Here is a 14,807-nt window from a genome sequence, read left to right on the forward strand (position 1 = left end):
AATTGTATTATTTCAGTTCAATATTGCAAACAATGCATTAAAAAGGCAATTAAATTTTTTAATCACGAATCTCAAAAATATAGATAATTCCATATTTTAATTCCAACACTGAATTGAAAAAATTAAATTAAGTTGTTATTACCAAAATTCGGATTAAAATTAAAATTCAAATCCAAAATACCAACATCTTGCTAATTGTTTTGTATACCGTAGAGTGAAACACTTTTGTATTAACAGCAATCCGCCTAATTAACATTCAGCAAAAGTAACTAACTTATTATAATTACCAGGTTATTCAATAAGTTTTGTCATTTCATAAGAAAAACACAATTTTATGTTAAAAAATACACTTTATTATTCAGTATAATTTCTCTGAACATTAATACACTTTCTCCAACATCCTCCAATCTGTGGATCCCATCCCTGAAGTGAGAATCCGATAGGTCTACAAAATGCGCTTCAACAGTCGTTATGACTTCTTCATTTGATGAAAAACGCTAGCCACGCATACATTTTTTGAGTTCTGTAAACAAATGGAAGTCGCTGGGGGCCAAATCTGGTGAATGCGGTGGATGCTCCAATAATTCGAACTTTAATTCATGGATTTTAGCCATTGTCAAAATGTTTTTGTGACACGGCGCATTGAACTGATAAAAAAGGATTTTTTTCTTCTGGAAACCGGGTCTTTTTTCATGAATTGTTTCCTTTAACTGATCCAAAAGGTTACAATAATATACAGAATTAATTGTTTTACCACAAACAAAATTCTTTCCGCATTCCAAAGAACTGATACCTTTACCTTTTTTTCAATTTCTGGAAACGAACTCGATTCGAAGCCGAACAACCAGGTACACACCTATTTAGCCGCTTGTTTTGATTCAGGATCATGATGATATACCCAAGTCTCATCCATAGTGATGAATCTGCGCACAAAATCCACTTTATTCATTTTAAAACGATCCAAGTGTTGCTGAGAAAGTCACATTCGAAAGTGGTTTTGTTCCATTGTTAGCGAATTCGGCACCCATTGTGCACACAGCTCTCTAAAACCCAAAATTTCCCTTAAAATATGGCTTACACTGCCTAATGAGATATGTGAAGCATCTACTAAATCTCTCTCAGTCAATCGATGATCTTCCAAAACCATATCCTGTATTTTGGCTATTATTTCTGGTGTTGATGTGCTTTTTGGACGTCCTTCACGTGGATCGTCTTCAAGTCTTGTACGACCACGTTTAAATTCAACAACCCATCTTTCTACCTTTCTTATTCTAGGCGAGCAATCATTATATACTTTTAACATTCGTTCGTGAATTTCTTTTGTTGCTACACCTTCCAAAAAAAAAAATTTGTTACTGCACGATATTCATTTTTTTCCAATGTAAAAAAATACTGTGACACAGCGAGAATAAATGGCTTGTAAACAAAGAATGAATTGACAGATTAAAATAAAATTTAGTATAGAAAATTATAATATTTTTTTCATCAATTAAAATCAATATTTATTTATAACTTACTTAGTCTATGTACTTACTTTCTAATTTGGCAAGCCATGATTCCTTTTTAGTCGTTGGGTGTCCTGAGTATGTAGTCTAGCTATCTATATCTATCTACAAGTACCAAGCATATACGAGTATACTGTGATTACTAAGTGGCTTAGATATTTGTCGGATGGTCTATTTACTTCCTCTTTTACCAAACGAATCGCAAATCATTATGTATAGTATATTGTATTTTCGTTTGTTATAAACCTTGGCGCATTTACAAACGTTCTTACTGTCTTTGACTGGTAGCGTTGTAAAATTTCAGTATTTGATTTGGAAGCCGTAGCACACAGCTGAATATTATATGTCCACAATCATTTTAATAACGCTTTATATAACTTAACTTATCTCAAGACTGAGTTCAGACTTCGTGCCAAGGAACCAATACATTTTGTTTGTTTTACTTTTAAGTTGCTGTCTTTTAGCTTTGATATGGTTTTTCCACTCAAGCCGTCGATCAAGATACATTCCAAGGTATTTAACTGAAATTTTTTGAGGAATCGGAGAGCCATTTATTTCTTATATGAGGGCAACTTTCTTTTTTGGTAGTGAACTGATTTGCCAGTATTCACTTCAACATTCCATTTTTTCATCCATCTTTTTATCCTCTTCAGCTCTGGTTGAATAAGTGAATTAGCCCTAGATGGAGCTTTGCCCTCTGTTATTAAAGCAGTGTCATCTGCAAATATAGCAATCAGAACCTCTTCGGTTGTTGGAAAATCAGAGGTAGAATTATATATTTGCTGTTTCTTATTAATATTTCCATCGAAATTTCTTTCAGAATGTAAGTTTTTTACCGTAACATTGAAACACTTAAGTGTTACTACAAAAATTTTAAAGTACAAAAATTAAAATATTCAAAACGATGTAGTCTTCACTACGAGGATGCCTTGCTAACTATACAGAAATAGAAAATAATATACTTCTCAAAGGAAGAAAATAACTCACCTCTTCCAATGTGCCAAATTAACGTAATTATTATTATTTCTTTAGGCCCCAGAGGGTATTGATTACTATTGACTATGCTTGTGGAAATTTTTGTAGATCCCTATCTACCGCTCTATCTACCTTTCGTTTACAAACTTCTTTTTCACTGCTCGCTTCAATGAAGCTAATTACCGACGGCATGAACTGGCGACTCCGCGGCATAGTAAACCATTTAGCACGCTTAAAAGTAACCACAGCAAATGCAGCTCTTTTTGACTTCATATTCTATGGTACTTCATCAAACTTAGCTTTATGTCGGCGCTAACAAATGCAGACGCAGATTCGTATCTATCATTTTAATGCGAAGCTTCAATGGAAAAAGTAAGCGCTTTTATCACTTTATTAATGCTGAAAAATGGGATGAAAAGCAGACAAAAAGAAATGGCATAAAATGTGCGCTCTAAAGAAGCAATGAAGCGAGTGGCAAAAACGCATTACACCGACAGTTGGTCAAGTAACTGAAGTACATCACTTTTGTGGCAACGAAGCGAAAAAAATGTAAAAGAAGTGTGCAAAAAACGCAGTGTAACGGGGAAAGGGCGGCAGTAAAGTCGCTTGGAGGCAGCCACAGCGAATATTACACGGAATTACTCATCAGCAACACGAATGGCGCAAACTCGCATTTGGTGTGATGAAACATTTCGGTTTTGCAGCGCAAATCAGTAAAAGATGAGCACACAAGCCAGCAAATTAAGTGAAATGAAGAAGCGAATGGACAAAAAAAAAGCGCAACATATATAAGTATGAGAATAGGTGGATGGACAAAGTGCTGGCGGTAAAAGTTTGCCAAATGAGAAGCATACAGACAGGCGCAATGACATATTTACAAAAAAGACGCAGAATTGAACTGACATCTGTGTTGAGCAAATGGTCGGTGTTAAGAAAAAACTTTATTGGTGCAACAGAATACAAGACCATGAAATGAATGGATTAAACGTGGACAGCAAACTTTGCTTGGCATATTCGAAAGAAGTAGAAAAAGTAGAAAAAGCGAAATAAGTTGAAATGCGAAAGTGTAGTTCTCAATGCATTTTACTTACAAAGTCTGTTAAACGTGGCGAAAATGAAGATCATTACATCGGCTGTGGCAAGTGTGAAGCGAAGCAGAAGTGCAGAACATAAAACTTTGACGTCAAGGACACGATTGCCAAGCACGACTGCTTCGAACTCGCGAAAAGTACATGCAAACTATAACGGCAAAAAGTGTGCAAAGCAAAATCTTATTTAACTGGAGAAGGCAAATAATCGCGAGATAAGCTGTATGCAGCACGTGGAAAACTTTCGCGCAACAAGAGGTGTAAATGAAGCAGGTGTGGCATGGAAATAGGCAGCTGTGCTGCAGGCGTTAGAATTGCGCTGTTGCGAATTGTGTACGAGTTGTATGTATCATTTGTCATAGCCGTAAATGTAACCAAGAAAATGTTTGCAATATATCGAATTCTTCAGAAAAATAAAACGGTTTCTTGCGACTCCAAAGCCGGTTTCGATGATATGCAACTATGATTGCGTTGGTGTAAGGTTTATGTGAGTAAGAGTCGTGTACTCGTATACATATTTTGTTAACTCCTTCAGAAAATAGATTCATGCGTAGAAGTTCAGGCAGGTGAGGAAAGGTCCCTGACCGTCATTGGGTGAAACGATTCTTTCAAATATGGCTGAAGCAGCTCACGACTTCCGGTCTTAGACCAAGTATTTTCTGGATAGCCAAAAAACATCCCTTTGAAGGTGAGATAAAGTGAGAAGACGAAACATTCCTAATGAGGGTTGAGCGCTAGGTTTGGGACCCGCAACGTAAAAAATACCTCCCATGGAGGGGATTCGATAAACATTTATCAATTTTGAATAACGTTCCAGTATTTAGAAAATTGGAGGTCATAGTAGTCATCATGAGAACTAAGGAAAGTTTTAAACCGATCTTATCTAAGTTGGAAGCCAAAATTGTTTTTAGCTGTCTACCATTTGTGTTACTTAGATAAATTGTTTTGTACAGGGTGTACAATGAGAGGTGTTCCACTAATACGCATTGCTGTAAGCCAGCTTAGCATGTGGTAAACAGTCTTGGGCAGGTTATGGTGACTACTATCTTATTATCGGCACAAAGCTCTCTATTAAGGTCGTGAAGTCAACGAAAAAACTTCTATCATGTGAGTTGTCCATCTACCCCTATTATTGGCAATAACATCGAAAAAGTTATGATCTCTTTATACGTTGTTTAATGTTTTGTCATTCGAAAGAACATTCTTTGGTATTTATCTTTTGAAGACGATCTCTTTCAAATATTGGCCGCGACCAATGTTTCAGATGGTCTATCCGTTGCGTTCAATTTTCGATGATTCTTCGAGCATTTTGACTGGTAACTGGCGAATGACACGTGTGATGTTTTGCTCCAAGACCTGAATCGAAGCAGGATTCTCCGCATGGACTGGATAGCAGACGATCTTGGTGCCCAATCGACCGGCCCAAAGCGTGAAATTATCTGCCAAGGTGTTCTCTCAATAAATCCAATAACTGATGAGATGTGTGGTAAGCGGCGCCGTCTTCTTCAAACCAAACGTCACGAGCTCTACTTTCTGATATCAAAAAGTCTGTTATCATGGTGCGATAACAGTCGCCATTGACGGTTACTTTTCTCACTGGCATCATTTTTGAAGAAATATGGACCGATGCTTCGTTGTTTTTTTCGGGATTAATAGGCAGTTTTTGATTCTCTGTAGGTTGCTCTTTGGCCCAATGTGAAAATTTTGGTTGTTTACTTACCCATTGGGGCAAAAATCTGCTGAACAAAATTTGGCTCGAAAACTTCGGATCTTCTCGGAATTTTTCTAGAGCTCATAGAGCAGCTCCAGTTCTTGCAAAAGCTGTATTTTGTACCCTTTGAACTTAATCTCTATGTAAAATATCTCAAGTCGTTCAATACGTCAATCCGATTTGCTGCTAACGACGCTGAATCGACTCTCCACTTAGCTCTCAGCGTAACCTTATATTGGCCGAATTTATTTTATGCCCCTGTTTTGGATCCGAGTTCCTTCTTACCTAAAAGTAAAAGTACTGTTGTTTTGACAACTATTCTTACTACTCCAAAGGATTTTGTTGTACACTCAATATATCTAAATGATGCAGCTTTTAAAGAAGTTGATCAGTCTTGGACAGCCTTGGTGTTGTTCATTACGAATACGACAGCCCATAAGAAGACTGGTACAGAAATTTCCTACTGTTCCCTATAATACACAACAACACCACTTATTCGTCACCACATTAGAGTGATTAAAATTCACCTGTAAAATAGTTGCGTAAAATAATATCAAGGTATTCAAAAGAACTCTAAATATTTTACCAAAAGGACACTAATATACATATACTGCAAGTTCCTGGAAAAAGTAAATGACGAGTCGTATTTGACATCTTTTTAAAATTGACGCAGGTGGAATTTTTGCTTCCTCTCTCACCCCTCTTCCACGCTTTTCAATTACCAAACTTAAGTAGTGGGCGAACTTAGAGCTTTTCGCTGAGCGCTTTTAAGTTGACGTTTCCATGCAAATATTTGCAATTTTAATAAGCTCCGTAGTAAGTCAGTTTGTCAGTTCGTCATCTCGTTATGATTTAGTTAGCAACAAATGACAAGGAGAAGCCGTTATTTAGAAATAGTTCCAGCACTTATTTTCTTTTTCTTCTTCTGAGAAGTTGGTCGTGGGTTTCAGGTTGCCGAGGCAATGAAACTTTCTTTAGCTTTCTACTTTCTGCAAATAATAGCATTTTCGTCTGTTGGCAAACTACTGTTTTCCGTTCCGTTTTTCTTCGACCCCTTTTTGTTTTCTTTTGCGCTTAAGTCTTCTATTTGCACTGCGACTGCATCTTAATGCGCCGGTGTGTAAACGAAATCAGTTCAAGTGCATCCACTTAAAATGCTAAGACTTATAAAACAAGGGGTGAAAAACAACAAAGCACAGTATATACGGCAGATAGTATGTAGAGTGACGTGAACAGAGCTTGTTTGCACATTGGCTTTACGTTTTGAAGATTTTGTTTTATGCGGCGCTTTTTCACCGGCAAGCAACCAATTTCACCGGTTGGTAGTTTGCACGAAGCTCTTATGAGCTTTTATTTTCTAGCAGCAGAATAAAGTGGAACGCTTGTGGCGAAGGAAATTTTCAGGATAACTGATTTGGAGGGTACTCAATGTGGTGATTAGAATTAGATTGAGGAGTTTCATGGAGGAATTCATGAAAAAATCCATGAGTTTATGCTTAGTTTTGATTATGATTGATCAATATAAAATGGCCTAAGCCTAACTCTGATAACTATTCTTAAGTAATTTTGTGGTACACATAATATATGTAAATGATGTTGAGGTGTTCCTAATGGATAACATTTCTTTAAGCAGCTTTTAAAGAAGCTGATAGGTTCTTAAAATTTTTTGCGAGCCGTCCATGTACTGCCGTTGATGACGGTAACATCACCATTATGGTCGCCTGGATGCAGTGGAATGCAGATGAAGAAGCTTCAAACTTGTCAGAGTATTGCACTCCGGACTACGACAGCATGCCTCCTGATGTTCCCCATTGAACATCTAAAGGGTGATTTTTTAAGAGCTTGATAACTTTTTAAAAAAAAAAAACGCATAAAATTTGCAAAATCTCATCGGTTCTTTATTTGAAACGTTAGATTGGTTCATGACATTTACTTTTTGAAGATAATTTCATTTAAATGTTGACCGCGGCTGCGTCTTAGGTGGTCCATTCGGAAAGTCCAATTTTGGGCAACTTTTTCGAGCATTTCGGCCGGAATAGCCCGAATTTCTTCGGAAATGTTGTCTTCCAAAGCTGGAATAGTTGCTGGCTTATTTCTGTAGACTTTAGACTTGACGTAGCCCCACAAAAAATAGTCTAAAGGCGTTAAATCGCATGATCTTGGTGGCCAACTTACGGGTCCATTTCTTGAGATGAATTGTTGTCCGAAGTTTTCCCTCAAAATGGCCATAGAATCGCGAGCTGTGTGGCATGTAGCGCCATCTTGTTGAAACCACATGTCAACCAAGTTCAGTTCTTCCATTTTTGGCAACAAAAAGTTTGTTAGCATCGAACGATAGCGATCGCCATTCACCGTAACGTTGCGTCCAACAGCATCTTTGAAAAAATACGGTCCAATGATTCCACCAGCGTACAAACCACACCAAACAGTGCATTTTTCGGGATGCATGGGCAGTTCTTGAACGGCTTCTGGTTGCTCTTCACCCCAAATGCGGCAATTTTGCTTATTTACGTAGCCATTCAACCAGAAATGAGCCTCATCGCTGAACAAAACACGCGCGCGAAACACATTTCGAACCGAACACTGATTTTGGTAATAAAATTCAATGATTTGCAAGCGTTGCTCGTTAGTAAGTCTATTCATGATGAAATGTCAAAGCATACTGAGCATCTTTCTCTTTGACACCATGTCTGAAATCCCACGTGATCTGTCAAATACTAATGCATGAAAATCCTAACCTCAAAAAAATCACCCGTTACATACTCCCAGCTAAGGAGCATAGTGAACTCCACTCCAGGCAGTTTCTGCTGGGATGTTTTCGCTGAAATCACACCTGCAGCCACCTGCTTGGAGCGGAACTGCCTCCTAGGAACATCAAGAGGTCTTTCCTCCATTACGCCGACGACATTGAACAATACGCTGACCGGATCTCGGACGCCACTAACTTCCGATAAGCACCGACCGCCATTCACAGTGGACACATAAACACCTTCACTGGTTTCCTTTCAGTGAATGGGGGTTTTGGAGTCGAACCATCACCCATTGCAGGCGAAAAGCTTCAGTTGAGGCGAGAAACAAGAGTGACCCTTGCGCAGCTTCGTTCTGGATATTGTAGCAGGCTAAACTCGTACTTATCCAGAATAGACACCGATATATCCAGCATATGTTCTGCGTGCAATGAGTCTCCGCATGACACTGGCCACCTCTTTGCATGCCCCACCAACCCCACTCATCTGACACCCTCTTCCCTTTGGTCCGACCCCATCGAAGCAGCACGTTCTTGGGCCTCCCGTTAGATGACGTTGACGACAGCCTAGATAATCCTTATCAACGGGGATTAGATATCCGTTAGAACAACAACGATAATTATTCTTATAGATCGACTCAGCATGTTTTGGTACAAGTTTTTGTTATAAAGTTTGTCACAATCTGAATTTTGCAAAACTGACGTTGAGTTTAAGTCGCAAAAGTGACGCTTAACAGCATAATTGAGGCCTTCTCATTTATCAAACGAATCATTAGTGGTGAGCAAGTGAGTGTTTATGAATATGACAACGAAACGTTAGTCCGGGTCAAGTTTGATCGGATGGTACGATTAACTAAATTGCTTTCCTAATCATTTTCTGGTCATAAATATCCACATATCAATATGCAGCCGTATTTCAAAATTCAATAAAGCACAAATAAATCTCCACAGTCACGAAGAAGAAATAATTAAAAAAAATCTCCGCATTCCGCATGTACAAACGCGTTATTATTTTTTAATTCCTCAGCGACTTAAACTTGTCGCATTTCTGATTTCCTGCTGCTTTTATCATTTCACTTAAAATTACATTTGTCTGTAGTTTAATTGCATTTATGTGGGTGTGGGTGTGTGTGCGTGTAATTGTAGCATCGTCAAGTTAGACCCCAGAGGCATGACAAATGGAAACATACGTCTCCATAGACGACTGTCTATGTACGAGTATGTGTGTATGCTCGCTGGCATAGCAAAGTGTTAAAGTGTAAATGATACTCAGTCACATTACTGTCAAGTAATATCCATTTATTTAACTTTTATTTCATGTTTTTCCTGGCGGCACACCAAAACACAAAAAAAAACAACTAAAATAAAAACTGTGAGCATTACACCTCAAGCGAAATGTGTGCTCTAATGTGCTGGTGTTGACGTTAGTATGTGTGTGTGTGTGCTATATATTTCCGTTTTCATATTCCTTAGCAGACTTTTTAATTTTAATTCATGCTTGAGTGAGAGGCAAAGGCTGAAAATAATTAAGAAAAAAATGTTTGCATAGAGAAGCTGGCAAAAATGAAATGCGACTGCAAAGAAAACTAATTAAATGCCAGTGAACAATAAAATATATAGTGCGAAAGAACGCTAGACGGAGTGAAAGGGGGAGTGAGGCAATGACAGATTGGTTGAAAGTGGTTGTTATGAACGGAAATTGCATGTTATTAATTTCTAAGGAATTTAAAATTTTACTACTGCTACTGCTGCAGAAGTTCTAAAAATTAGGCAGTTAAAAGTTTTGCAGCATTTTTAATGTTTTTTTTATACTGATTGGATTTTTAATTGAAAATTTGTGGAATTCATGGCCTTTTTTTAGAAACCGTAAATAGCTGTTTCCTGAATTTTATTAAGATATCAGATCACAGGTTTAATGACTTATACAGCATAAATTCAATCGAGAGTTTGAAAATTGGCGGCTAGTGAAATGTGAAGATATTTTTATTTTTGGCACAAATGTACTTCATGTTCCGGAAAAGAGTCGCTCTGAATATCATTAATATATCTGACAGATTAACATTTTCTTTTCATAAAAAATCGGCCATAGACAATGAGATCCATATATGCGCTATCAAAGGTCTTGTAAGGTTACAGTCCGAATCCAACGTTTTTAATGTGAGATGATCCTATAAGAGGTAAATATAGGCACTTTTTATCTAAAGTCTTATTCCGATTGGTTATTGATTTACATTACATATTGTAGTATTTGATCCACTCTTCGTCTCCTGTTACCATTCGCCTCAGAAATGGTTCGATTTTATTTCGTTTCGTTTAAATATGTGAGGTTAGGTTGAGTTAGATTAAGTGGTCGATTCCAACACGCATCTCATTTGGACAGCTTAGGACGTCGGTTCGTTGTGATACCTAGAAACTCCTATCCTACCACCTATGCCATCAAAAATTTGTCTAATGTAAGACTACCGAGATGTGCCTCGGTCATGAAAAGGTTGGACATTGAAGCAAAAGGTGCATAGATGTTTCCACTTTATCCTTCTCCATACAAAAATACATAAAGGAAGTGTTAGAAAACTTTTGCAAGTTAGCTTGCTATAGATGTATTAGTTTGTGAGACATGTACCTTATAGTTCAGAACCACATACAGCCATTTCTACTTTGACACCTGTACTAACTAATGGTTTTGTATCTTCATTTGCCACTTAGTTATATTATTTTTTCTCCTAAAAACAGTAAAAAATCTTTGCTTGATCACATCGACGACATCGAATATTACACTGACCAGATTTCGAACGCAAACAACTTTTGACACGCACTGACCGCCATTCACCGTGGAGCAATAAACAAAATTTCCAACTCTTTATGAGTGAATGGTGTACTCGGAGCCCGAGTTGCTCCGAGACTCGGAGGTTACCCTTGTGCATACCAAATATATTATATATTCAGCATACAATGACTCTAACCACCTCCATCCATTCATCTCACATCCTCTCCAAAATCCACTCTCCCTTTAGTTGTAGCCCGTCGAAGTAGCCGGTTTCATTTGCCTACCGTCAGTTAGTTTCTATGACAACCAACCTTCACGTTCAGGTTAACACCTAAGCGGAGACTATATTACCGGTACAATAGCAACATCCATTACATCTTATTTCTTCAACTAAGATTTGCGTACAAGAATTTGATTTTATAAGATCAGTTTGTATAACGCCTCTATGTATATTAGGGTGATTCAAAAAAAAAATTTTTTGTTTTTTTTTTATTGGTACTCAGAAAAATGGGTTCCTAGACACCTCTAAGAAATCATCTCCAAATATGAGTTTTTAATTGTAACGGGAAGGTCCTCCGCCTAACGGTTTTCTATTTTTTCTTATTATCAGATAGAAAAATTTATATCTCGCTTCCAACTACTTGAAAAAATATCTTGTTAATTAGGTTTTGTAGGAAATTGAATGCTCTAAAATATGGTCTCTTATGATTTTTTCGTAAACCCAACCGTTTAAAAGATATTAACGGTTGAAATTTGACTATTTTTGGAAAAATTCTTTATTTCTTATTAATTTTACAACTCAATGAAAAAAAATTATTATGAATGATGAAACACATAGTTTTGTAGGAAATTTACTGCTCTATAAAAATGGTCTACTATGATTTTTCGATTAAGTTAAGCGTTTACGAGATATTCATCGTCAAACATCAATGCATATTAGGGTGGATCAAAAAAAAAAAATTTTTTTTTCGTTTGGTTCTGTGAAAAATAGGTTCCTAGACACCTCTAAGAAATCCTCTCCAAAAACCTATTCATAATAATTTTTTTTCATTGAGTTATAAAATTAATAAGAAATAAAAAATTGTACCAAAAATAATCAAACTTTAACTGTTAATATCTTTTAAACGGTTGGGTTTACGAAAAAATCATAAGAGACCATATTTTAGAGCATTCAATTTCCTACAAAACCTAATTAACAAGATATTTTTTCAAGTAGTTGGAAGCGAGATATAAATTTTTCTATCTGATAATAAGAAAAAATAGAAAACCGTTAGGCGGAGGACCTTCCCGTTACAATTAAAAACTCATATTTGGAGAGGATTTCTTAGAGGTGTCTAGGAACCCATTTTTCCGAGTACCAATAAAAAAAAACAAAAATTTTTTTTTTTGAATCACCCTAATGTATATCCTATAATGGTCGGATATGGACGCTGCCGACAACTAAGTAGCTTCTCATAGATAAAAGGTAGTTTGCGTTAATATATAGGACAGACGGACATGTCTGAATCGCCTCAGCTCGTAACTCTCATTATTTATATGTATATTTATTCCTTCTGCGTATTACAAACTTCGTGGAAAACGTAATATACACTGTTCAGGGTATAATAAATTGCGAAAACCTTTTCTACTTTTGCAACAACACATTTCATGCTATTTATTAAATTAACTTCCGTACAAGCCACGCAACCAAATTAGAATTGAGGGCATTCAACTCAAATCTCATTTTAGCCGCAAGAACTCACACCCACACACACACGCAATTCACCTACATATACATATGCTTAGTGATGTACGTGTGTGTGCGTAATCACAAATTTACACGCAAATTGAATAAATTTCCGCATCAATAATTTTTTGCACATCCACCTACACACCTAGCTATCCATCGTTGCATCTATACATGTGTTTTCTTTTACTCTTTGCAGATATTTTCATTTCGGACGTGCTCGAAAACGCTAGCAACGCCAATGACAACAAACACGGCCAATATGAATTGACAGTGAGGAAGAATAAAGTGAAAATACACAATCATACAAATTGTTGTTGTTGTACGCGTACATAAAAGTGTTAATATTTGTATTAGTGTGCAAGTGTTTACATGTGTATGTGTGCTAAGCAGCTCCAGTTTGTACAGCTTCTTCCCTATTGAAGCTAGTCAACGCTGACTGATTTTTCATTTGCCTCAACGTCGTTTTTTACAGACACACACACACAGACTTGCTGACATTCGTCTATTTCCGTGCGGGTAAGTGCAGTACGTGATTATATTTCTAGCTTATAAGTTGAAAGCGAAAGGAAAAAGTGACTCGCTGATGGAATATTTGCTGGCGCTCATAGAGACTTATGAAAATTTAGAGAGGCAAGTGGAAGAGCTGGCATTTTAATGACCCATTTTCAACATCTAACCCGTTTTTTTTTTGCGCTTAGCACTCATATAAGTGCATAAGTAATCGTACACACCGACACTCTCACCCACACATGCATTCAAAGTAATGGCAACGAAGTGTTTTATGGATTTGTGGTGTGCTGTTTGCGCAAATATACTTGCAAGGATAAACACCCAAATTTGGTTCGCCTTTTATTTGTGTGAATGAGTGCCGGTGTATGTGTGTGTGTGGCACTGAAAAGCGAAACAAGTAGAAAGTCGAGCGAAATCATAGCGTTAAATTTGAAGCTGTTTGTTTAGGTTATTGAAAAATTTGGAAATAGTAAATAAGGACAATAGAAAAGATTAGTTGATAAAAAATATTTATATTTGTTCTATTTAGAGTAGAATGTTTCAACAATAATTTTTTGTGTTTTTTTGTTCTAAAGACACATATGTTACTTTAAGAAATGTTATTGGAATGCAAGTACTTCAAGGATCACCAAATCTCTCCATTTACTTAGAACAACCTATGCTGGACGTTTCAGTTTTTATACCTTGAATAGCGTATACCATATTATTTTTGTAATGTCATTGACATTTTTTTAGATATCGATGTGAATTTTATATATAAGGCATATTCTTTCTAAGAGGCTGTTGAATTTTCGAAATTTTTGATTTTGGGCCAGTACAGGATATCGTTTCCATGCGGAGTCGTCGATCGAAATTAGGCCCTTATATGGAAAACTTTTTTATCTGACCAAACAGCTTCATGAAATTTTCGAAAATAAGATGTTGAAGACAATTATAATTTATTTAACGTTTGGAAAATGAGTTTCTGATAATATTAAGGTCGAAAAATTGATTCTGTCTGCAAATTCTTTTGTACGTTTGGTGATGTTTCAAGATAGACTTCTCTTTAGTTGCAGTTCTTGGTGTCCAAATGCTAAACAACCCCACCCAAACCTTAATTAATATATATATCGACGAAGAAATGGTCATCTAGAACTCTTCGATAGCTAGGCTTTCAATAAACCTCTGTCATTTAAAAATATTGGGTAGTCGAAAAAGTATTTTCTTATTTATAATCAAACTTAAACTTATTTTTTTTATAACTTTAATGAAATTTAATGAACCAAATATGTACCATTTTGGTTACCCACTTTTTGCCTTTTTCCACTAGAGACATTATTCCGTTAGTGGCATATTCTGGTTTCTCGGCGAAAAACTGCGACAAGTAATTTTCACAGGGTTCTCTTGAAGCTAAGTTTACTCCATTAAGGGAGTTCTGCATTGACCGAAACAAATAGTAGTCCGATGGTGGACGGTCAGGGATATGGTGGATGCATCAAAGATGTGTGTGGTCTATCGTTGTCCTGATGGAAGACGAAGCCCTTTATGTTGATCAGTTCTTGCCGTTTGTTTCGATTGCTTGCTTCACTCTCATCAGTTGTTAACAGCAAAATGTAAAATCAATCGTTTGACCAGGTTAGAGCAGCTCATAGTGGATGATTCCTTTTCAATCCCACCAACCACTCAACATAACCTTTCGAGGCGTCAATCCTGGCTTTGTGACCATTTCTTGAGATTCACCATGTTTGGACATGATCGCACATTATTGTCGTATTTTATTCACTTTTCGTCTCCTCTTAC

General features: G+C 36.7%; 1 protein-coding gene across 9 annotated transcripts in view; it reads left to right on the forward strand.

Moving 5' to 3' along the window:
- The window catches only part of LOC105230008 (kazrin), a 268,925-nt gene that overhangs the window by 60,936 nt on the left and 193,182 nt on the right, over window positions 1–14,807 (forward strand). For all 9 annotated transcript variants that reach the window (XM_049450729.1, XM_049450730.1, XM_049450731.1 and 6 more), the window contains exon 3: window positions 12,715–13,034. The gene's annotated coding sequence lies outside the window, so the exon portion shown is untranslated. The remainder of the gene's footprint in view (window positions 1–12,714; window positions 13,035–14,807) is intronic.

Source organism: Bactrocera dorsalis, chromosome 3, assembly GCF_023373825.1.
Source record: "Bactrocera dorsalis isolate Fly_Bdor chromosome 3, ASM2337382v1, whole genome shotgun sequence".
NCBI classification, from domain to species: domain Eukaryota; kingdom Metazoa; phylum Arthropoda; class Insecta; order Diptera; family Tephritidae; genus Bactrocera; species Bactrocera dorsalis.